The sequence below is a fragment of the Schistocerca gregaria genome, chromosome X (assembly GCF_023897955.1).
Source record: "Schistocerca gregaria isolate iqSchGreg1 chromosome X, iqSchGreg1.2, whole genome shotgun sequence".
In the NCBI taxonomy this organism is placed as follows: Eukaryota; Metazoa; Arthropoda; class Insecta; order Orthoptera; family Acrididae; genus Schistocerca; species Schistocerca gregaria.
The window spans coordinates 796,460,589-796,485,407 of NC_064931.1; the positions used below are offsets into that span (position 1 = coordinate 796,460,589).

The window sequence follows — 24,819 nt, forward strand, 5'->3', positions numbered from 1 at the left end:
ATACAAGCAAGGGAATAATGAGAAATGAAACAAAATCGTATTGATCTTTGTAGAAGACCAGTAGCCTTGAAATATAAATAAAGCATAGAATCTCGGTTTTGGTTGCGTTTCAGTCTATCTGAACAGACAGTTTGTTTCAGGTTTACAGCCACAATCCGATGTATAAGCGCAAGATAAAAACAAAAGTATTTAAGAATTTGTGAGGTATGAGCATGAACCTATTGTACAGGGGGAGGGAGCCACGTATCACTCGTTGTGTGCGTGATGTTAGAAACAGTACCTCTGAAGGTTCAGGTGCTGACTGGCACAGGCTCTAAGAGGTGCACTAGTGCCACGAGGGGTAACTGCCGTATCTGTGTGGTAGCGAGTGGTATTTTATCATGGAGTTCTGGGTAATGAACGGCCGCTACCTCATTTTAAATTCTGAAAGGACTTTATATTTCGAGAGGTCTGAATGTGCTCCAGAGTAGGACTCTTACCATTTTCCTATAGTATGGCGGAGCTGAGGATGGACAAAGTTTCAGTAACTGCTCCTTGTATCGCATTTGTTAATTGTAAATGATCATGTGGAACACTGAACTGTTTTGAGCTGATGAATATTTCGTGTATAGTCATCACCAAATGGATTTAATTTTGTGTATATTTAATGACTATTTAGTTTGAAGACTTTTCTACCATTTGCATAACTCTCTCAACATAACTTTTCTGCGTTTCATAAGAGTATTTTCTGCATGTATCTCAACTGAATATCGAAGGACCACTTCCCGTTTACTTCAGATGTCCTGCCACATGAGGTAGCTGAGCAGTCTGAGGCACCTTGTCGCGGTCCGCGCAGCTCCCCCCGTCGGAGGTTCGAGCCCTCCCTCCGGCATTGGTGTGTGTGTTGTACACAGTATAAGTTACTTTAAGTTAGATTAAGTAGTGTGTAAGCTAAGGGGCCGCTGACATTCGCAGTTTGGTCCCATATGATCTTACCACAAATTTTTTTGGTACACTAGCAAAGGACACAAGTGACCCTGTTTAGGTAAAGACCTGAAGTTCTTTACTAGCGAATCGTCAGCACAGGAGAGTCCTCTTCTCTTTCTCTCAGCTTTCCTCACCTGCTCTGTAGCATATCACATAAACATGCTTAGACTACTCCCACTTTAGCACAAGCCAATCACGAGCTGCAACGCGGCATTCGAAGCTGGGATACCGCTGCTTGCTTTGCATACACAGATTTGACCAACCAGCGACTTTAAAAATTAGTTGGGATAAAAGGAAAAAATATTCACTTTTGCGTCTTTGCTTAAAGCATGACCTGATTGTAGCCACAGCCCTCCATAAAAAGACAGTTATCTCCCCTGTTGTGGCCATTTCGAACTTTCCAAACGACGGCCATAAAATCGCATAAGGCCTCTTGCCTTCACAAGTACATTTTCTAGCAGAGTCTTGACCCGTGGGCTCCACTGATCTGTCCCACGGAAATTCGCAGAAACTCACTTACTGCCTAACAAGGGCCCTTTCTATACTTTCTTGCCGGCCATCACTGCTCTGCCCATAGCAGCAGCGACTCCTCGGCGCTAGTCGGCCTACCTGGACGCCGCTGCCGACCGACTGGTGCCATCCAATGTGTCTGCGCAATGAGACCGAGGAACTGGGCAGTCCGCAAACGTTTTCACGCAGGTTCTGCAGAAAAAACGTTCTCCTCGGCCCTCAGCCACCATACACTTTTATTGAAGTCGTTTAAATCAGCACCCTCTTTATTTCAATTTAGGTAAAGCTTACCAGTATTCCCTCACTAGAGCACACATGCAAGAGCATTAACTATTGCAAACCATTTCATCATATGAATGGATTCAGATCATATCCAGGCATAGCAACCAAGGAATAAAGGTTATCTTCCCTAGTAATATTAAGTAGCATGACACCGTTTCAGAAGTCAAAGTGCCCTGCAATCTCGCAAAGACATAAAGCAAATATCACTAAGAATGGTTCAACTGGCGCTGAGCACTATGCGACTAAACTTCTGAGGTCATCAGTCACATAGAACTCAGAACTAATTAAACCTAACCAACCTAAGGACGTCACACACATCCATGCCGGAGGCAGGATTCGAACCTGCGACCGTAGCGGTCGCTCGGCTCCAGACTGTAGCGCCTAGAACTCCACGGCCACTCCAGCCGGCATCACTAAGAAGCACCTCAGAAGTACGAGAGGTGTTCAATAGCTAATGCAAAGCATTGTTTTCCTCCAATTTCGGTTGAAATAATGTGGAATTTGTTATGGGACATAGTGAAATATTCTCATTTCAGCACAAATGGTTTAATGAATTTTTGATTGGTGGCGACACATTAAGCAGCCTTCAAGTGGCATCTGTGGTGGAGGTCTGTTCCATGTAGAGAGTTGTCATTGAGTTTCTTTTGGCGTAAAATCAGAGCATCGCAGATATTCATAGGCGCTTGCAAAATGTCTACAGCGACCTGGCAGTGAACAAAAGCATGGTGAGTCGTTAGGTGAGCGGTCTGTCATCACTGCAACATGGGCATGCAATGTTGTCCAATCTGTGGCGTGCCAGCCGGCCAACAGAGCTGTGATTCCTGCAATGTAACCTGCGGACACTCTCATTTGAGGGGATCAAAGGATCACAATCAAAGTCCTCGCTGAACAACCGGATGTCTCTGTTGACAGAGCGAACACACTCGTCCACCAGTGGGTGTACTCAACCGGTGTGTACCCACTGCATTCCTCGCCACCCAACACAAGACCATAAAGAGCACCGAAGGACCATTTGTGAGAAATTTATTACGCGTTACAGGGCTGATAGTGATATTTATTTGTAGAACAACGTCACAGGCAATGAAACATGGGTTCATCGCTTCGAACCTGAAACAAGACGCCAAGCCATTGAGTGGCGGCACATCATCTCTCCTCTGAAGAAGAAGTTCAAAGCCGCACCCTCAAGTGATAAAGTCATGGCGACGTTCTTGTCGGACTCTGAAGTAGTTATTCTGTTTAATGCCCTCCCTCACGGCGCAACGATCATCTCCGAAGTGTATTGTGCTACCCTCAGGAAACTGAAGAAACGACTTTAGCGTGTTTACGTGAATACTGAGTGAAAACGATACTAGTGAACAAATAGCTTTCACTGGGTAATTTTTATTTAAGTAGATCCAAAATACGTAAGTTGGCCACTATTTTCCGTACTTCATATTAATTATTTTAGATGAACTTAGTGTTTTTACATGATGACATTTGCTGTATCAGTGATCAAGTGATATTTACTTTTGTGTGGATCAGTTATTCAGTTTGGGTTGACTGTTTATGGAGACATGTTATGCAATCATTGTTAAGATACACAATAACTTTTCTATAATCATAAATACTCGTTAAACTGGTTGAATTTGTAGGGTATCGCATACTTTGGTAAAGTAAAGCCTTTAATAAGTTCTGTTACAAACTGGATGCGCCTCATTTTTTTGACATCGCAGTTGTATTCGGATCTGCTTTAATACTTGACTGTGAACTATTTTAGACTACTGAAGAGTTATTAGAAGCCGTTTCTCACGCTTTCTGACCCTCCACCATGTCTTGGAGCATAGTCTCCCGCTCGATGAGTATGCGAGCAAGAACCGTGGAAATTCTCAGGTTTGGGAATTACCCATTTCCGGCAACTCCATTCATATTTGTACCTGTTCTGGTCCGTACCGGTGCCTAGCCGGATTTACTGCAGGGCTCCCCGAGCCCTTGGCTCGCTAGCGTTCAACCTTACAACAGTTTCATTTCCCTTCGTATTACTTGCAAGCGGTCAAGTCACTCGCCTACATAAGCATAACGCTACAAAGAGAGAGCTTGGTTGCGATCGGCGTTTGAATGGCGCACTCATCGTGACGTGGAAGCTGGACGTAGTGTGGGCTGGCCTCGTGTGTGTGTGTGTATCGGCTGTAGCTGGGCCTGTGCGATAACTTGTGTCGGCCCCGTTCCCACGCCGACCACTGTTCGTCGGCTGTGCCATGTGTTTCTGTCAAGTTTTGAATTAATACGGACGTGACGTCAGTTCAGCCAATGAACGCACAATGGCAGTCAACTATTGTCCGTGTTTGCGCTCTCACAGAGCAAACGGTTAATCATACAACAAAGGATGATTCGACATTTAAACGAGGGGAGCACCACGATTTTGCCAGTGTGAAGACTATGTTTGTAATCGTCGTACATTGAGAAGTTTTTCTGTAACCGTCAACCAGCAAAAGTATAATAATTTTATTAGTAATTAATGTAAAACGAAGATCGGGCAATCCAATTGTAGCTCTCGGCGAGGCTCCTCGGCAGGTACACATACAAGATTACAATTTATAGCGAAATTAATTCAGCAGAGAGACAAACTTTAATTGAAATTAATTGAAAATTGATATAAAATTTTCTGAAAAACAAGTACACGTGCAGATTTAATTTGTTAAGATTTACAACTTTTATTTTCTTTTTCTTTTGGTTGTTTACAGTTTTGCCTAGTCTCATCAATAACTAATGAACTTCTAAAGATATGTTAATTTTAAGTAGTGCAACAAAAAGAGCAGTAAAATTCCATTAAAGAAGTGGTGTCAAATTAATAATTGTAATAATGTGAGACGGAAAAAGAGAAGAACTCTTTTTGAGCAATGCAACAAAGTTTACGCTGATGAAGAACATGAGCTGCATAAGAAAGAGTGTAGTACAAAATATTAATTGATATGAAGAATATAACGGGAAATATGGAACAATAATTACTCTTTAAAAATTCTGTTTACTGTTTGACCTCTTAACTTTGTCATATTAATTGTGAAAATGTTTTTATTCTTTAATATTTGCTACATAATACGATTGAACGTGATTAACACAACGCTTATACAATCCTCTATGTGCTTAACCCTTACTTCTCTCATATTGACTGAATATCTCTTGGTCAGGTGGGTAGTGTTGGTGTTTCTTGATCATGAGTTATCAGGTTGGATTCCCACCAGCGTACGGTTTTTTTCTGCTCAAGTCCGGATGTGTGTGTCGTCCTCATCATCGTTACATCACCATCGACGTGCCAGTTACCGAAGCGGCGTCAAATAGAAAGATTAGCAACAAGCTCCCGAACATCCCGACCGGGGTCTCCCGGCCAATAAAGCCATCGGCACATGTCATTTCATATTACTGATATGCAAGACGGGCATAGGTAACAGCTAGAATACAAGGCTTATCCAATCCTCAACGTGTTTTATTCATGCCAATTATACTTTCATACTAATGTTATAAATACCGAGGTAACTCTGTGCGTTACGTTTTCACGACTCTACCGCTGAACCGATTCTAATGTAATTTGGTAGAGAGATAGTTTTAAGCCTGGAGAAGAGCATAAGCTACAACTTTGACCAAAAGTATTGAGCATCCAAGATAATTTTGAGGGTTGTGAAAAATAAGAAAATTAAATGAATAGAAACGATTTGTTCGAGTTAATAATGTTTACTAGTTACACAAAATCAATATTTCGTGACCCCACATTTTGACCTTATTAAGCAGAAATTCTTTTTGGTGGAGAGTACGCTAGCTTTTTACAATCTTCGGCACTTATGACGCTCTAAGCAAGGTGTAGGTGGTCTTTTAATTCTTGTTTTGACTTAATTGTGTGCCGCCTGACTCTGCGCTTCAATAAACCCCATAAATGCTCCATGGGATTCAGGTTCGATGATTGGGCAGGCCACTCCCGAACATCAATGTTATTCACGATTTGTTCGAGTTAATAATGTTTACTAGTTACACAAAATCAATATTTCGTGACCCCACATTTTGACCTTATTAAGCAGAAATTCTTTTTGGTGGAGAGTACGCTAGCTTTTTACAATCTTCGGCACTTATGACGCTCTAATCAAGGTGTAGGTGGTCTTTTAATTCTTGTTTTGACTTAATTGTGTGCCGCCTGACTCTGCGCTTCAATAAACCCCATAAATGCTCCATGGGATTCAGGTTCGATGATTGGGCAGGCCACTCCCGAACATCAATGTTATTTTCCCGAAGCCAAGTCATAGTGTGGACCAGATTTGTGGTAGGTTATGTTATCGTGCTGAAATTTAGCGCCGTCCATATTTCTATCATCAAAGCAGATTGCAAAAGAGGGCAGTAAAACAGATTCTAGGACGTCTATGCACTTTGTGGAACCTATTCGGCCTTCACGTACGACTGTTTGTCCCACTCTTACAGCGCTCATGCAGCTCAGATCATGACGCTCCCTCCGCTGTGTTTTATTGTACGTACCACACACTTTGGATTATACTCCTCTCTCATCCGACGACGGACATTGGTCACACTCGGTGTACCAAAAATCTGAAATCTGAATAAATATTGTAGAGAATTCTTTCATAAGTTTTTAAATTAATACATTTTGTTTTCCATCCAAATTTGCATTTGTTGTTAGAGCATAAAGTTGAGAAACCTACCGGAATGTTTTCTTCGTCAGACCGTTTTATGTTTTAGAGCCGACTCACCCCGTGCCCATCTATTCTTGTCAGAGAACCATGGCTTTTTTATGGCTTTTCAGCCTTTTACACCAGCTTCTTGAAGTCATCTGCGAGTACTGCTAGCAGATATTGTTTTGTTAAAACTTTCAAACAACTCAGCAGTGGAGGCTAAAGTTGCTGTGATTCGCTTGCGCCAGGTTCTGGTCCTATTTCGTAATATGCGACCCGGTCATGGCGAATCACTCAGTAGCGTTTTGTACAGATCGGTTTGAATGTTTCGCAGTTTTCGAAATATCTACCTGTAATTTCCCTTGCTTATGCTGAAGCTTTATCTGCACTCGTTTTTCTTAACTAAATTCGTTTGCTATAGGCATAATGCCGCAATATCACCGACGTAATGGATCTAAACAGGAAAATAGCACTAGATTAGTGATATGTTTCCATAAGGAGCGAAGGTAGTGAACCGAATTGTGCACAGAAAAACATTCAAATGATAAATTTTATTGCACCAGCTCTTTTTTTGGTGGCATTGGATAACTGTTTTTGGCGTTTTTCGATGGCGAAAAACTACGTTTTAAATGAAAGGATTTATTTACTATTATGTACATCGCTCACGTGCAAAATTTTTACGGTGGCCAATACTTCTGGCCAAGGGTGAATTGCATACATTTTTACTTATTTGGGTATTAATAGCATTTTTAAGTTTTTTAGATGCAGAGGACGCTGGTGCGATGCTTGGCGATGCTTAGAGTATATAGATTATTCCGTGGCAGTAAAAATACAATGTTATTGTGCTTGTCATTTACGATACTGAGTTGCTACACCACGTGGCATTGCTGGTGTGGTTTGGTGGAGATACAACAATAAATCGGATGGTCAGCTCTGGAATCATATTTAAAACTATTACAAATGGCTCTGAGCACTATGGGACTTTACTTCTGAGGTCATCAGTCCCCTAGAACTTAGAACTATTTAAACCTAACTAACCTAAGGACATCACACACATCCATGCACGAGGCAAGATTCGAACCTGCGACCGTAGCAGTTGCTCTGTTCCCGACTGTAGCGCCTAGAACCGCTCGGCCGCCCCGGCAGGCAAAACTATTACAATAAGCCTCGCAAACGTAAGTCTGATTTATCGCATAGTTCTAAGAAAACTCAAGCTGCAGAAGTTACTCGAATCCAACAAATTTCAGAGTAGTCTCATGTCCGCTGGAACTTGGATGCCGATGGCCAGGCGGCTTTAAGAGCTACAGAGACACTAGAACAGTCCAAAGCCCGGCACATTTTAGACGCTGAGCGTCACGCGTCTCTTATAGCTTCCAAGTTGCTTAAAGACTAACAATTAAAGAATCTTTTAAAAGCTGTACAACAACCTGTGAGTCGTAATTTTACGTATTGAACGTGAGAGGCTTTTGCTGAGAATCCTTTTGTTTATGATCTAGTAATTGACTGTGTTAATCATAAATTAGTCGTCGTAGGGTATGGTTGAAAAATATAGACGCCATACTGCATTGAAATAGAAGGAGGAAACGGTTGGTATGTGTTGCAGGTGGCAAAATCTCACATGCAGTCACAGGTGAGCCAGAGCAACCACTCAAATCTGAACTTCTACAAGAATGTAATAAATCGAACCATTTTTAATATAATTAGAAAATATAATGCATGGTTTCAGAATCAACGTACAGCAAAATAATGCTCTGAAGAATCAAAAAAACTGCTACACCTGTCTAATATCGTGTAGGGCCCCGGCGAGCACGCAGAAGTGCAGCAAGACGACGTGGCATGGACTCGACTCATGTCGGAAGTAGTGCTGCAGGGAAATGACACCATGAATTCTGCTGGGCTGTCCATAAATCCGTAAGAGTACGAGGGGATGGAAATCTCTTCTGAACAGCACGTTGTAAGGCATCCCAGGTATGCTAAATAATGATCACGTCTGGGGAGTTTGGTGACCAATGGCGGTGTTTAAACTCAGAAGAGTGTTTCTGGAGCCACTCTGTAGTAATGGTGGATGCATTGTACTACTGGAATTACCCGAGTTCTTCATAATGCACAGTGGACATGAATAGATGCAGGTGATCAGACAGGAATCATACCAGGGTCCCACATCATTCCAACTGCACACGCCCCACACCATTACAGAGCCACCACCAGCTTGGACAGTACCCTGCAGACATGCAGGGTCAACAGATTCATGAGGTTGTCTCTATACCCGTACAAGTCCATCCGCTCGATAGAATTTGAAACGAGACTCGTCCGACCAGGCAACAAGTTTCCAGTCATCAACAGTCCAATATCGGTGTTCACGGGCCCAGGCTATGTATAAAGCTTTATGTCGTGTAGTCATCAAGATTACGGGAGTGAGCCTTCGGCTCCGAAAGCCTATATCGATGATGTTTCGTTGAAAAGTTCGCTGGCTGACGCTTGTTGTTGGCCCAGCATTGAAATCTGATTATGTACCTACATAGAGCCACTACATTAATTTTTTGTACATAAGTGTACATCACTATATACACAGATATCTTACAAAATTACTAGCTTACGTACTTATCATCGCTCCTCATAACAAAACTACTGAAAGGCGAGCCAAGCAGCGGGTAACAGCTACTGATCTATAATCTCAACAGAATAGAGATGCTTCCTATAATTGGTTGCAACATGAGATCTATCACAATATACAGAAAATAGGGAAGTAACGATAAGAAAAGGTAAATTTTCTTCGAACTCTTTTACAAAATGAGTGAGAACAGGCTAACGAAACAAAGATTCCTATACTTTTTTCAAAAAGAAGTTACCAATAGCGTGGTTAATACAAAAATATGAAAAGAAATATAAACAGTCAACATCAAAGAAATGGAAATAGCTGAATCTAACTTATATGTGGATAATATACTAACTTTAGAAAACTTTTGAAGACACAAAAATGTAACAAATCAGGAAAAACATCTACACGAAAAAGGTAAAGATAACATGGGAAGAATATGTAGGAGTACTAAAAATGTAAGACAACAAAAAGAGGAACTGAAGTTGTTTCAACATCAACAATGATTAAAAAAACAATGGAAGGGAACATAGGTAACATATAGAGTTCAAAGACTAAGGGGACGTCAACAGTTGTCTCACTGCGCATGTTCCATCATATGCAGTATGCGGTGCACGCAGCTGCATTGGAACGGGCAATGGCAAAGCAGTGTATCAGCTTATCGTGCACTGGTAAATAACAGCTTATGTTGACATTGGTGGGCTGTCCAAATGTCGCAGTCACTGACAAGCAGCTCCCAAAGTAAGAACGATGGCTTATGATAGGAATCATAATGTGAATGGATATCACCACATCTACATAAATATACCGCAAGCCACCGTAAGGTGCGTGGCGGAGGGTATCCCGTACCACTACATGTCATTTTCCCTCCTGTTCACTCGCAACTACAGCGAGGAAAAAACGACTGTTTGTACACCTCCGTATGAGCCCTAATTTATTTTATCTTATGTTCGTGGCCATTACGCGAGATACACACTACTGGCCATTAAAACATGACATGCTACAGACGCGAAATTTAACTTACATGAAGAAGATGCTCTGATATGCAAATGATCAGGTTTTCAGAGCATTCAGAAAGGTTGGCGCCGGTGGCGACACCTACAACGTGCTGACATGAGGAAAGTTTCCAACCGATTTCTCATACACAAACAGCAGTTGACCGGCGTTGCCTGGTAAAACGTTGTTGTGATGCCTCGTGTAAGAAGGAGAAATGCGTACCATCACGTTTACGACTTTGATAAAGGTCGGATTGTAGCCTATCGCGATTGCGGTTTATCGTATCGCGACATTGCTGCTGGCGTTGGTCGAGAGCCAATAAATGTTAGCAGAATATGGAATCGGTGGGTTCAGGAGGGTAACACGGAACGCCGTGCTGTATCCCAACGGCCTTGTATCACTAGCAGTTGAGACGACAGGCATCACATTCGCATGGCTGTAACGGATCGTGCAGCCATGTCTCGATCCCTGAGTCCACACATTTTTTCGGATGAATCCAAGTTCTGTTTACAGCATCATGATGGTCGCATCCGTGTTTGGCGACATCGCGGTGAACGGACATTGGAAGCTTGTATTCGTCATCGCCATGCTGGCGTATCAGCTGGCGTGATGGTATGGGGTGCCACGTCTCGGTCAACTCTTGTTCGCATTGACTGCACTTTGAACAGTGGACGTTACATTTCAGATGTATTACGACCCGTGGCTGTACCCTTCATTCGATCCCTGCGAAACCCTACATTTCTGCAGGATAATGCACGATCGCATGTTGCAGGTCCTGTACGGGCCTTTCTGGATACAGAAAATGTTCGACTGGCCACCACAGTCTCCAGATCTCTCACCAATTGAAAACGTCAAGTCAATGGTGGCTGAGCAACTGGCTCGTCACAATACGCCAGTCTCTACTCTTGATTAACTGTGGTATCGTGTTGAAGCTGCATGGGCAGCTGTACTTATACCCGCCATCCAAGCTGTGTTTGACTCAATGCCCAGGCCTATCATGGCCATTATTACTGCCAGAGGTGGTTGTTCTGGGTACTAATTTCTCAGCATCTATGCACCCAAATTGTGTGGAAATGTAATCACATGTCAGTTCTAGGATAATATATTTGTCCAATGAATACCCGTTTATCATTTGCATTTCTTGTTGGTGTAGCAATTTTAATGGCCAGTAGTGTATGTTGGCCGTAGCAGAATAGTTCGGCAGTCACATTCAAATGCCGGTTCTCTAAATATTCTCAATAGTGTTTTCCAAAAGGAACTCCGCCTTCCCACCAGGGATTTCCATTTGAGTTGTACACTCTGTGACAAAATTCGCTTTGTTCATTAAGAGAGCTCATATTGCTTTTTTTCATTTTAGTGTACATTTAAATTTTTTTATGGAAGTCTTTGTTGGTACGTAAATCCTTAAACAAAATGTGGTAGCAGTCTTAGTATAACCAGTGACAAAGAATTGTTGACCATAGACTATGTTATTGCTGTGTCTGTAGAGACGTTTTGTGTGTAGTGTGCTAAAAATTACTGTCCGTTTGCGCAACTCTCACAATCTAGTTTGTATGCTTCCAATCTTCAGTATTTATTATTTTTGTCACATGGTATACTGGATTACGCTTCTGCTTCTTTCCGACCGTGTCCCCTTATGTACGTTTCAGCGTACTCGATCATTATTAAATTTTGACGATACCCAGTATGCACAACTCAGTACTAATCATAGAAGTCCACAAGTTATAAAAACAGTTAATTAACAAAATGGAATACAAGAAGTAGATACTGGAGATACTACAATCTTAATGAGAAAACTCACGCCGTATAATTAAGGAGGCACCTGAGTGCAGTGCACACGATTAGAACTATAAATGATTTAACAATAAAGTAGCTAATTTTTCTGCATATGTACGTACACTAATACGTTATGGAATTATTTTTGGGGAAACTAAATTTACAGGAATAGTAAGTACTTGTGTGTTATAAGATTTATATCTGAAGTTAGTTCTAGCAAATCCCGAAGGTACTGCTCCACAGTATATATATTCTTTGATGTCCTTTATTGTATAAAAATATCTCGTTTGTCAACAAAAAAACAGAGCAAAGCATGAGTATAATACTATCACCGAATATAACCTTTACAGAGATTTCAAGGGATTACGATTAGTTTAGCATATTGAATGTGTTGTAGGTAATATGGTGGAATTTAAGTTTGCATTAATGAAATTACTGTTGGGTACTTTCCGCTCCATCGAGGAATATCTTCATAAAACTCTGAAAAATTGTATTTTAAACTATTTATAATGAACATTCACTCTGTAATACAACAATAGCTCACAGTATCGTGTTATGGAATATAACTAATGTAATGTAATGTACTACATTCGTCAATTATGAATTGCATCATCGGAGCAACATGAGCCACTAGTGATAGGAGACCGTTATGCAACACATCTGCCGTGTGCAGGTGTTATTGCTCGTCTGCCTGTGTCGCCGTCACGGCGCCCGTTGACGTTACGGAAATGGAAATCGACCGGCGTACTGCAGATATATCCTACTCTGACACTGACGGTTAACGTAAGGAGATACCGCAACTGCTTCGCCTATGCCACCTAGTCAGCAAGGATGTGTCTGTGCTGAGGTGACAGGTGGAGAAGGGTGCAATGAAAGGAAAGGATATGAAAAAGGCGAGGATACTGAAGAAACAGAACGAATCCAGTGGGTTCTTTTCCCCGTTTCTTGAGCACTACTAGAGTGCTCTGTCTAAATACGAATTTTTATTTCTAGAGACAAATACTGGTATGATGTATCAGTTTATTCACAGAATAGGTAATATCATTCATTTCTGCACGACACGATTTCGTGTTTGAAACTTTTTCCTATAGCAGGGACTAAAGTGCAATTACTGTTGGCCAAAGAATTCGTGAATAAATGAATAATAAAATTACTTGTAAGAAAATTCATAAAAAGTGGAAAACAGCAATAATAGTAGTTAATCTATGGTTTTAGTTAAATTTGCCAAAGCATTAAAATGTATGAGTAATGTAACTACACTCCCTACATTAGAAACGAATCCTAATACTATTCTTAATTAAAAACAGAACCTATGTAATAATGAGGGTGAGCTGAGTAAGGCATAATACCGCTTTTATTTCAAGATAGCGAAACGATATTTTCGGAGAACGAAGGGCGCATAACGCTGCTGTATGTTTAATCCTATGGACACTTGGCCTTTTTTAAAAACTATATATTTTCATTGGCATTCGAATGCTCTATGCTCTTGAAAAGACGAGTGCAGTTATATAAATTTTGTTAATACTAAGGATGAAATTTTTGGCAACATTAACCAAAATATGTGCTACAATTCAATGGTAAACACCGCCAAGCGTGACTCTGACGCCTGGCTCTGTCTTTATACGCTGTTAAAATATTGTCGGCTATGGTCCATGTGAACGGAACTATACGGGGTGATTCAGCTGCCCAAACCGATGTCGTTTTGTGCAACGCGCAATTCTATATCTGGCCTTTAAAAACTACGTGTGAGATTTTCAAATTCTATCGCTCGCTACACGGAAACTATTGATCCCACAGAAAAAATAAATAGGACCATTTTGTAGAAAATTTAATGTAGTTAAATTTTGTACTGGAATAGGTTTTCGCTAGATACTTTATTTTACGAGTTATTTGAGAGAAACTTTCAAACGCACCCCCACTCCCATACTCAGCCCCGCCGTTCAGGATTTATAGTATGTTATCCATGGCCCTCCTACCTATCACTGTACAAAACTTTGTGACTGCACGGATTATTTCCCACATTCGATCTTTTTGGGTCTTCATTGACTGGTCTTATTACACCAATGGGTTACTCGAGCGCTTACTAACTGTAAAACTGACTTTTGTGTAAATTATACCTAACAATTTTGTGTATTGTATTAGCATGAAACAAACAATTATATCCTTGTATTCGTGAGGCCTTCTGACTACGAAACTACTGTACCTGTAACGGTAAAGTTCGGATCGAAATGTCAACGTAATTAGTTTTAGCGTAACGTTTACAAAAGTCGTTTTTCTTTAATTATCCTCCGGGGCATGTTTAAATTAATGATGTTAACTAAATAGCCGACTATGCTGGTGGTGTAATAGTTCAACCATTAGAGACCAGAAAAGGTCGAATATCGGCACTATTTCGTGCAGTCGGCACTTTTTGTACAGTGGTACGAGAGGCTGCCACGAACAACATACTAGAAGTGCTGACCGGCGAGGGTGAGTGTGGGGGAGGAGATGCGTTTGAAAGTCACTTTTGTACGACAGTAGAAGTACTTTTGAGAACGCGGTATATTTCTGCAAAACACTTATTGGTGTCGATGGTTCAGCAATTAAATAAAATATAAGTTGGATAACAGGGAAACAATCTGTAAAAGCCACGGAAATTTCACAAGTGCACAAGTCGGTTCTCCAAAGTATTTCTATCTGCCGCGACCACGCGCAAAACCGCTTCACACTCTCCAAGTCTCTCCCGCGACTTTCCGTCGCGCCTTCACATCGAGCACTTCCTGTATCGTGTGCCATACTATCCCGGACTCCCTTTCATTCACTTCGGTAGTCGCTTCTCTTGGTAAGGAATGCTGTGATTGGCTAGAACGCTCCCTCCACGTCTCCAAGCTGACGTACACTCACAAAAATAAAACACTTTCGAAATACTAGACTTACATTTATATAACTTGAAATTAACTAAATATTCCTACGGCGGGACCATAAACACGCTGTAACACACATTATTAAATACATAAACAATTAAATAAACATATATCAAAATAAAAGAAGCAAAAGGTAGGCCAGGAGCCTACTGTCTCTGTGCTTTCTGAAACACAGTAAATAATTGACTAGTTTCTTCATGAATAGCATATAGCGGATGTTAACAAAGACATAGATGAAAAACTATATTTATAAGCATGCTGCTACCGTTTTATCGTGTAACTGTGGAGTACTTACGACTTGACGCGATCGATAGTAATCGACCACTTTGGCCTCCAATAACTCATGTACTATTCAAGTTACATGCGTGTAATTCATACCAATTTAGGCTTACACTAATAGCCTTCTAAAGGCACGGCGATCGACGAAATCGGATGAAGCGTTTATATTTTGAAAATTCGTTGCTGGGTGTTACTTGTATAATTTACTGTTAGATACTCGACTTTGAACTGATAAAGATATTGAAAATCTGATTACACCATCAGAATCGTCGTGCAAATAACAGTAATGTACATGTTTCTTTTTGAAGTATCATGATTCATCTGACTACTATTAATTTCTGTTCGAACTATGAAACTTCTGCCATTATGGTTTCACAAAGTCCGCCGTCTTTGGCACTCCCGGCGTGTCTCCTTCGTCGTCACAAAGAGCCGTCCTCGTCAGAGCGGCAATCCCAGCCACGCGGCTGCACCATGGGCTGGGGCTACCCCTCTCATCCGCCTAACGTTTGCCACCACGTGACTGCTGCCGGGCCCCTGCTTCGACGAGCATCTAATGCGGCCACGCCAACTTAGAATATTTTCGGGGCACCACAATTCGCCCGTTACCTTACACTGTATACTAACTTCTAGCGTATCAGAAGGGGCTTAGGAAAAACGTTTTAATTCTATGTGTAAATCGTGCTGAAATGAACAACTTTCGTGGGAATAGGTTAACGGTCGAAAGGCTTGATACAATGACGGAACCTGGCATTTCGTTGTGTTTACGCTGTTATGGCCGATTCTGGGCGTCTTGCCTTTCCCTTTTGGTACATTTATCGAAGTATTAGTGAAAAATCTCAGCGGCAGCATCAAAAAGCGTTAAATTTCTGCACTCATCTTTCAATAGCGTGACAGCGCCTCCAGTAGGATCGATACGTCGAGAGCATGTACATAAAATATACAACTTTTTCGAAGGATGTCATAAGTCTCGAGATGGAGCAGGACTTAATGATAGTGGACTTCGGTTGAGTAGGATTTGCCACATTATACGTAGTTGCTCTTCACGTCTAAGTCGGATCCAGTATCTTACACAACAACTGTAATTACTATGAAACAGTGCTTCGATGTAAACATATCCCCCTACAAACTCACACGTTCACAGAAATACTAAGAAAAATAATCTGATAGTATACGGGATGTTCCAATAAGAATGGTCAATATTTATGGATGTGACAGAAACGATCATTTGAAGCAAAGAACTTCATACGGACATGTGCCCTAATCCGAATGTTTTAAGACATGGAACGCATTTAATGAACATTGTTATTTATAAACTCGAAGGATAACTAGTTACTGCATGGCGGTTCTAGTCAGCACGGGACAGGACGGTGCTGTCGGTGCTGGAGTACTTCTTATTCTTTGTGTTCTACGGTCCCTGCTAATACATATCGATAAAGCAAATGTAGCACTAGTCTAATTTGGAACCGCATCAGCACACAGCACCCGCTTTCACTCAAATGACAGCAGCGATGAATCATGATGTGGACTAAACGCGCTGGGAGCCATCCAAATCAATGACCGCTCAACCGCAACCCACAACTCATGGAGACTGACCGGAGCAGAGTTTATGACGCACTTCTCGCCAAATGGCATTCCAGATATGTTTAGTAGGACTGCGAGAAACCACACACACATCTTCACGTCCGTGGGGGCCCTTCAAATCATTTTAACTATGTTGCAGCAATAGGAAGGTGTTTGACTTGTTGACGAGTCCTGTAGGAAAGTAACGTGCACGAGATCGGACAATAGTTTCGTGTATCGTTCATTGTTGAGACACGGTAGCAGACGTATCAGGTGGCCATGTGTAGGCGAGAACTCCAACATCTCGCTTGATTGTGCCCTGCCTGCAAGCGGGGTTTATCGTTGCTGAGTATACAAGACTGCGCTTCAAAACTACAACACCAGGAAGGAAAACAAATAATGAAATTTTACTTATTGTGCTTATACAGCATAATAAGGTGGCAATGGTGATCCTGGATCACTCTTTTTACATTTGTGGCCAAGGTAAGTGCCCTTGACCCAGATTCTGCTCCACTTTGTTTACATTTGTGACATACGCCAATGACCTTTCGATGACACCATCACAGGGACTCCAGAATTTATTTCGTTCTGAATACTTCCGAGTAGTTCCGAGAATATCTGGGAAATTTGAAACTCTCCGTCTCCACACACAGAGAGAGAGAATTCACAGAATTTATTATCGCCTTCCGAATACATCTGAATCTTCCCTTTGAATCCCCATTTTTGATGATGTCGTCAAGAGATGAATACGGGAACTTTGTGAAATTAGCTGAAAATATAAAAGATTAATTAAAGATGGTAGTGAGCAGTAAATTGAAACAGAAACACACACACAAAACGTATAGCGTACCACCTCACTTTCCTCTCCTCTGATTCGAGCCTAATATCTTAGCCACCATTAACATGAAAGAACCCAATACAATGTAGCCCCATCTTAGCTGTTTCCAGAAGTGTGCAACGACCTAACTTATACTACTGGCCATTAAAATTGCTACACCAAGAAGAAATGCAGATGATAAACGGGTATTCATTGGACAAATATATTATACCAGAACTGACATTTGATTACATTTTCACGCAATTTGGGTGCATAGATCCTGATAAATCAGTACCCAGAACAACTACCTCTGGCCATAATAACGGCCTTGATACGCCTGGGCATTGAGTCAAACAGAGCTTCGATGGCGTGTACAGGTACAGCTGCCCATGCAGCATCAACACGATACCACAGTGAGCCGTGTTACGGCTCAGATCATTTGATTTACCCGCGAGATTATTCACTTGTTTTCGCCACAGCGATAGGGGGCGTGATCGCTGAGCGCTGTGGGCGCTGCTGCGAGAAGCAACAGTTTTTGGAGGACGGCTCGGTCGGGAGATGGCGAGAGGTCCAGTCAGTCTCGGCGAGTCTGGTCAGTCGGTTAGTCGCTCACTCTGGGAGTGGGTGCAGTGAGGCGACAGAGTCAGGGAGGGAGTCAGAGAGGGAGACACTCGCATGTTACTCGGTCGGCTCTAAGGCTCAGTCGCTGTTGGGTTGTTCTCTGAGTCGGGTTCGTCGTTACTCCGCGGTTGGACGAGTTGGCAGTCAGCAGAAGAGATAGAGAAGATCCAACGGAGAGCAGTGCGCTTCGTTACAGGATCATTTAGTAATCGCGAGAGCGTTACGGAGATGATAGATAAACTCCAGTGGAAGACTCTGCAGGACAGACGCTCAGTAGCTCGATACGGGCTTTTGTTAAAGTTTCGAGAACATACCTTCACCGAAGAGTCAAGCAGTATATTGCTCCCTCCTACGTATATCTCGCGGAGAGACCATGAGGAAAAATCAGAGAGATTAGAGCCCACACAGAAGCATACCGACAATCCTTCTTTCCACGTACAATACGAGACTGGAATAGAAGGGAGAACCGATAGAGGCACTCAGGGTACCCTCCGCCACACACCGTCAGGTGGCTTGCGGAGTATGGATGTAGATGTAGATGTAGATGCAGCAGCAGGCAGACGCGCACGGTGCAAGTACGCGCTGGGGCCGTGGTCGACGCAGACAGAAGGCCGGTCGTCGATCGGTCGGCTGGTGGTAAGATGGCGACAGGACGGAGGCGGCTGGGAGTCAACTGGTGCCTGGTGTTTAAGGAATGTGATAAGATGGCTGTTTGCGAGCATGTGGGGAGGACGGAATGCTCGCTTGTTTAGCGTGGTTATCCATTACCAGCTGTTGTTTGTTGGGCCTAGCACTCGAGTGTATCAGGAAACTGCATTGGTGTGGTTCTCGTCACCTGCCTAAGGCCGAAATTTTCATATACTTTTATTACATTTCATGATCATTCATTATTATGTGGTTGGTACTTGTAGCCAACATTTTGTGATTTGGAATAATTCTGAATATCATTACGTGCCAGGTGTCTACTGTGAATGATTCTTAATTTGTTTCATAGTGTATGGCACGGTATCCACTATCATTGATCATTTTATGAAAGTTATGTCAAAATTAGTGTTACATTAGATCTTGTTGAACTGAGTGCGTTTAAATTGCAAATTCCCTAATTCTACTAATACTGCTTGGGATATAGATTTTGAACTGTGTTGTGTATGCACTTAAAAGGGCTGTTGTGAGTGAGAAGCACACTTGAGTGTGTGATGTTTTTCAGTTCCATTGTTACGAAGTGACCATTATTTATATTGCGTGATTTGTTGTATTTTGTAGTGAGTGGAACTTTAATTTGTGTGATTCTGTTTTGTAGAACGTTTTTCGTGGCAGCATTTGAGAATCAGTTGGTACAAGAAGTTGCCAGCTCTGAATTGCCACCTCGTTAATCAATCATTTATTGACAGATATGTTGGTCTGTCTGTAGCAAGTAAGAGGCAGCAACTGTAGCTTATTAGTAAACAACTGTTATGTGGAAATTTGAATGGGGAAAAAAGGCGGTCATCTTTTATTATAAAGTTGTTTTATAGTACGTTGGAAGCTCATTCTTTTGAGTTGTGTTTACTGTGTGATGTGTTAAATTGTTTATTTGTAAGTTGTTTTGAAGATCTGAATTTTTTGTGTTTTCACCTTATGTTGAACCAAAAAAAAAATGGTTCAAATGGCTCTGAGCACTATGGGACTCAACTGCTGTGGTCATTAGTCCCCTAGAACTTAGAACTACTTAAACCTAACTAACCTAAGGACATCACACACATCCATGCCCGTGGCAGGATTCGAACCTGCGACCGTAGCAGTCGCACGGTTCCGGACTGCGCGCCTAGAACCGCGAGACCACCGCGGCCGGCTATGTTGAACCAAAACAGTATTCTTCAAAACTTGATGACTGCACATGATATATTATATACCTTTTACTAACAGTACCATGTAATGTTTCAGACTGGGGCTGCACGTACTTCTGGATAATGCCTTTTTTTTAAGAAAAAAAGATTGTTCTATTGAAAAAATTTCGTTTAAACTGTTAATTGTATTAACTTGGATGTATAACCAATTATTGATAAATAATAAATTTGTGTCAACAAGGCTTGGACCAAATAAATGTGCCTACACCTTCCCCATCCTGCCTCTGCTACCGTCTGTACACCACACACAGTTCAAAAGTAGCGACTGGCGTATTGTGACGAGCCAGTTGCTCGGCCACCATTGACCAGTCGTTTTCAATTGATGAGGGATCTGGAGAATGTGCCGGCCAGGGCAGCAGACGAACATTTTCTGTATCCAGAAAGGCCCGTACAGGACCTGCAACATGCGGTCGTGCATTATCCTGCTGAAACGTAGGGTTTCGCAGGCATCGAATGAAGGGTAGAGCCACAGGTAGTAACACATTTGAAATGTAACGTCCACTGTTCATACTGCCGTCAATGGGAACAAGAGGTGACCGAGACATGTAACCAATGGCACCCCATACCATAACGCTGGGTGATACGCCAGTATGGCGATGACGCTTCCAATGTGCGTTCACCGCGATGTCGCCAGACACGGATGCGATCATCATGACGCTGTAAATAGAACCTGGATTAATCCGAAAAAATGACGTTTTGCCAATCGTGCACCCAGATTCGTCGTTGAGTACACCATCGCACGCACTCCTGACTGTGATGCAGCGTCAAGGGTAACCGCAGCCACGGTCTCCGAGCTGATAGTCCACGCTGTTGCAAACGTCGTCGAACTGTTCGTGCAAATTGTTGTTGCCTTGCAAACGTTTCATCTGTTGACGCAGGGATTGAGACGTAGCTGCACGATCCGTTACAGCCACGTAGATAAGATGCCTGTCATCTCGACTGCTATTGATACGAGGCGAGGCCGTTGCGATCTAGCACGGCGTTCCGTATTACTCTGAACTCACCGATTCCATATTCTGCTAACAGTCATTGGATCTCGACAAACACGAGCAGCAATGTCGCGATACGATAAACCGCAATCGCGATGGCTACAATCCGACCTTTACCAAAGTCTGAAACGTGATAGTACGCATTTCTCCTCCTTACACGAGGCATCACAACAACGTTTCAGCAGGCAACACCGGTCAACTGCTGTTTGTGGATGAGAAATCGGTTGGAAACTTTCCTCATGTCAGCTCGTTGTAGGTGTCGCCACCGGCGCCAACCTTTCTGAATGCTCTGAAAACCTAATCATTTGCATGTCAGAGCATCTTCTTCCTGTCGGTTAAATTTCGTGTCTGTAGCACGTCATCTTCGTGGTGTAGCAATTTTAATGGCCAGTAGCGTATTTTCAAAAATACTCACATACTTAAAAAAAACCATCTCAATTATGTAAAATGGAGAAATTATTAGTTTGTCAACTATGTTTTTCATTACTGAGCTGAATGTAGTTTACGGACTCGCTCACCAGTCGGATTGGTAAATTTCGTAGGAAGCTAACTATGTATCATTCGCTACAGAATATTAGAATGGGTAATAACATACTCTCCATAAATAGTCGAACATCAGTTTTTGCTAATCGATTGTAACTAATAATTTAGTAATATGTAGTTGTCGAAGATAAGTTTTACTTTAAATACTAAGCAGCAAAACTTTAAAAATGCGGAGAACAATCAGCTGCTGCTTTTAGAATTCTGTTGCTTTTCTTCATCGACTGATGGTTGAACTGGTGAAACGTTTAAAATTCGATATGCGTACCATAGTGTAACGCACAATAGAGCCTCAAATTAATTATTTACTGCATCTATGAGGATTGTAAAATGTCACAATATTGTTTACAGCTCTGCACAAATGCATCAACAACGCAAAAAGTGTAATGCTTGTCTCAAATTGGTGTCAGTGAAATGATTACGAACCCAAAGGCACCCCAGTGCTTTTTTTCATGGCTAAATACATGCGATCTTCTAAAGAGACAGGTAATCTTCTGGAATACGAGGCTGGGTATGGAACATCTTTCCATAAATGTCTAAAAACCAACATTTGCTTATGCAGTGTAATATGAGAATGAGTATAAAACATACTGGCGATAAATAGTTAAAAACAAATGTTCGCCTATGCAGTGTAATTAGCAAATTAGTAAAATAAAGTTGTTGAAGATGAGTTTTATTTTAAATCCTATTCCGCAAAACTTCAAAAATGTGAGATAAAATCAGCTACTAGCCTAAGCTCCTATCAATTATCGACACCATCAGTTGGCGCCGCTCATGTTCGATTTGAGTACCATGCTTGGTTTAAGACACAACAAAACATCGAATGAATTTTTACCAGATTCATGCTGCTTACCAAGTGTAAAAATGCTCTTTCCAAGTCTAAAATATCAGCAAAAATCTGTTCTCAAGGCAAAAAAGTGTTGTCTCTGCGTCAAGTATTGCAATGTTATTTTCTACATACGCACATATTCATCACAACTAGTGCCTAAAACATGGTTATCAACTCTGAAGTAAGTACTCCAACGCTATTTTCATGCATAAATGGTCACAAATAGCATGATAAACTAACAGCTGACATTGGAAGTTAGGCCTATGAGACCTATGCCTTAAAATTAACTGACCATTTTATAACTGCAGAAAATACATGCTAGCAAGCAAGCAGACAAACAAATAAGCAATGTTGTATAGAAACAGAAAGTAATAAACTAACCCTATTCTTGATGCAAGTGAAATTACATCCTCAGATTAAATATTTCCACATCTAAATTGTTCTCAAACACCATTTTAGAAGGAACCAAGATAGTGCATCATCTTACACACAAGAAGAACATAATCGATGATGCTGATTGGCATTTATTGCCTTTATTGAAAATTACTCCGGCCTACAATTGGTTGCGTTCAATAACAACTTTCGACGAAGGTTGCAACATATACCAATCGGAACTATGGATAACACCAACTCGATGCGAGAAGCTATTCGTCAGAGGAAAACCTTTACTATTAGAAAAGAATAATGATGTCCACAGCTACAACACCAGAAGATGCTACCAACTTCATTACTCGTTATAAAAGCTGTTAGTGGCTCAGACAGGAGATTAACATGCAGCCATAAAAATCCTGGATACATTCTCAATAATATAAATTATCTGACAGGTAGCAAATCCGTGTACAATTTAGTAATCTGTAAATGGCCAGCATTCACAAAGACAGCATTTATAAATTGCCTGTAATATCACTCGATCCACATAATTTTTATCAGTTGTATACTATTTTACGAAACTAACAAACTAAATGATTCTGTTTCACTGCTGGCCAATGAAACTGTAGCTCTATAAAGGCAGCATGCAACAATCTTGAAACTGGAATTAAGTGTTCTTCATGTTTCCATATGCAAATGCATAGTTAGGTGTAAAGCAACATGCATTTAGTACATTAATCCATATTAGGCAGTGGGTTTTCCATTCAGAAACCGCATTTAAATGTGTGTTTTTGGAGAAGATCGTGTTACGCTTCGTGTAAGATGAGAAACATCTACTAACACGAGGAAAATGAAACTGTTATATCCTGCCGTACCTCGATAAACAAGGTATTCAGTTGTTGGCCTGGGCAGCACGTTCTTCACATCTATCACCCTAAACATTTGATCACGGGTTGTGTGATGTACTAAAACATACCCACGCCATACCTCTCTGTGTCAAAGTCAAAGTAGGTTGACTAGGTGCGTCACTGATTTCTTAAGTTCGTTAGTTCGGCTTCGTATGCTTCTAGGGGACCCCCATCCCCCCCCCCCCCCCCCACAAAAAACAATACACACACACACACACACACACACACACACACACACAACACACACACACACACGCAAACAACACGGTCAAAAGACAAATAGACTGAGCAAACACTATATTAGGAACGAAGGAGGAAAGTGTTTCGACAATTTTATTCCGATGTACCTCTTAAACTGCATAATTTTTCCGAATATACAGTGAAAACTTCTTTAATGTTTAGGTAAATACTATACCATAGTCAAAGACTACGGCAGAGTTGAAACATCTCCAAGGAGGATGATGAAACAAAACGAAGTCGAAATCTTAAGATTTAATTTTAAACAGCAGTGAGTGCGGTGTGTCGGACTTAGTGAATTGTTAATCGAGATAATAAATCAACCTGTCGTTGCTCACACATTCTTAATCAAGGAATGTATAAACATTTTCATTACTGCACGGTATCCAGTTTGTCTTCAGGTCATTTATTCATTTCACCAACCATAATTTGAGTCTACATCTTTACTACGAGTGTCACCTTACGGTGTGTGGCGGAGACAACTTGGTGTGCAATGTCACTTCTCCCTTTACCTGTTCCAGTCGTGAAGAGTTCGAAGAAAAAACGATTGCTTGTGAGCGTCCGTATGAGCTCGAATCTTTTCCTTCATGGTGTTTTTGGGGGATACACAGTACATAGCGGGAAGCAATATACTGTTTCACTCTTCAAAGAAATTACGCTCTTGGAACTTTAACAATAAACTACATCGCGATGCAGAACAGTTCTCTTGCAGCATCTGCCACTGTAGGTGGATGAACATCTCTGTGACGCTTTCGTGCTAACTAAATGAGCCTATATCGATACGCACTGTTCCTCCTTTGATTTTCTCTGTTTCCAACATTGACAGTATCTGGTACGGATGCAAACTGACGCGCAATATACAAGTACTGTCTACCACCTCCATTGTGGGTGGATTTTTCCAGCGAGTCTCAGTCTGGAATCTGCCATACCTTACATCAGTTGTATGTGGTCGCAAAAATTTACATGATTCTGTAGACATGCTCCTAGATATTTTATTGTTGTGAGTGCTCCCAGTCATTGTTTAGCAGTCGCGTAGTCAAACAGTAATAGGTCTTTTTGCATTTTTGTGTATAATAAGTTATATTTATTTACATTGATGGTCAAATATC

General features: G+C 41.5%; 1 long non-coding RNA gene across 1 annotated transcript in view; it reads left to right on the top strand.

Moving 5' to 3' along the window:
- The first annotated feature begins 4,233 nt into the window (after window positions 1-4,233).
- LOC126299539 (uncharacterized) overlaps window positions 4,234-24,819 on the top strand; it is a 61,300-nt gene continuing 40,714 nt past the window's right edge. The window contains exon 1 of the long non-coding RNA XR_007552823.1: window positions 4,234-4,308. This is a non-coding gene — a long non-coding RNA (uncharacterized LOC126299539). The remainder of the gene's footprint in view (window positions 4,309-24,819) is intronic.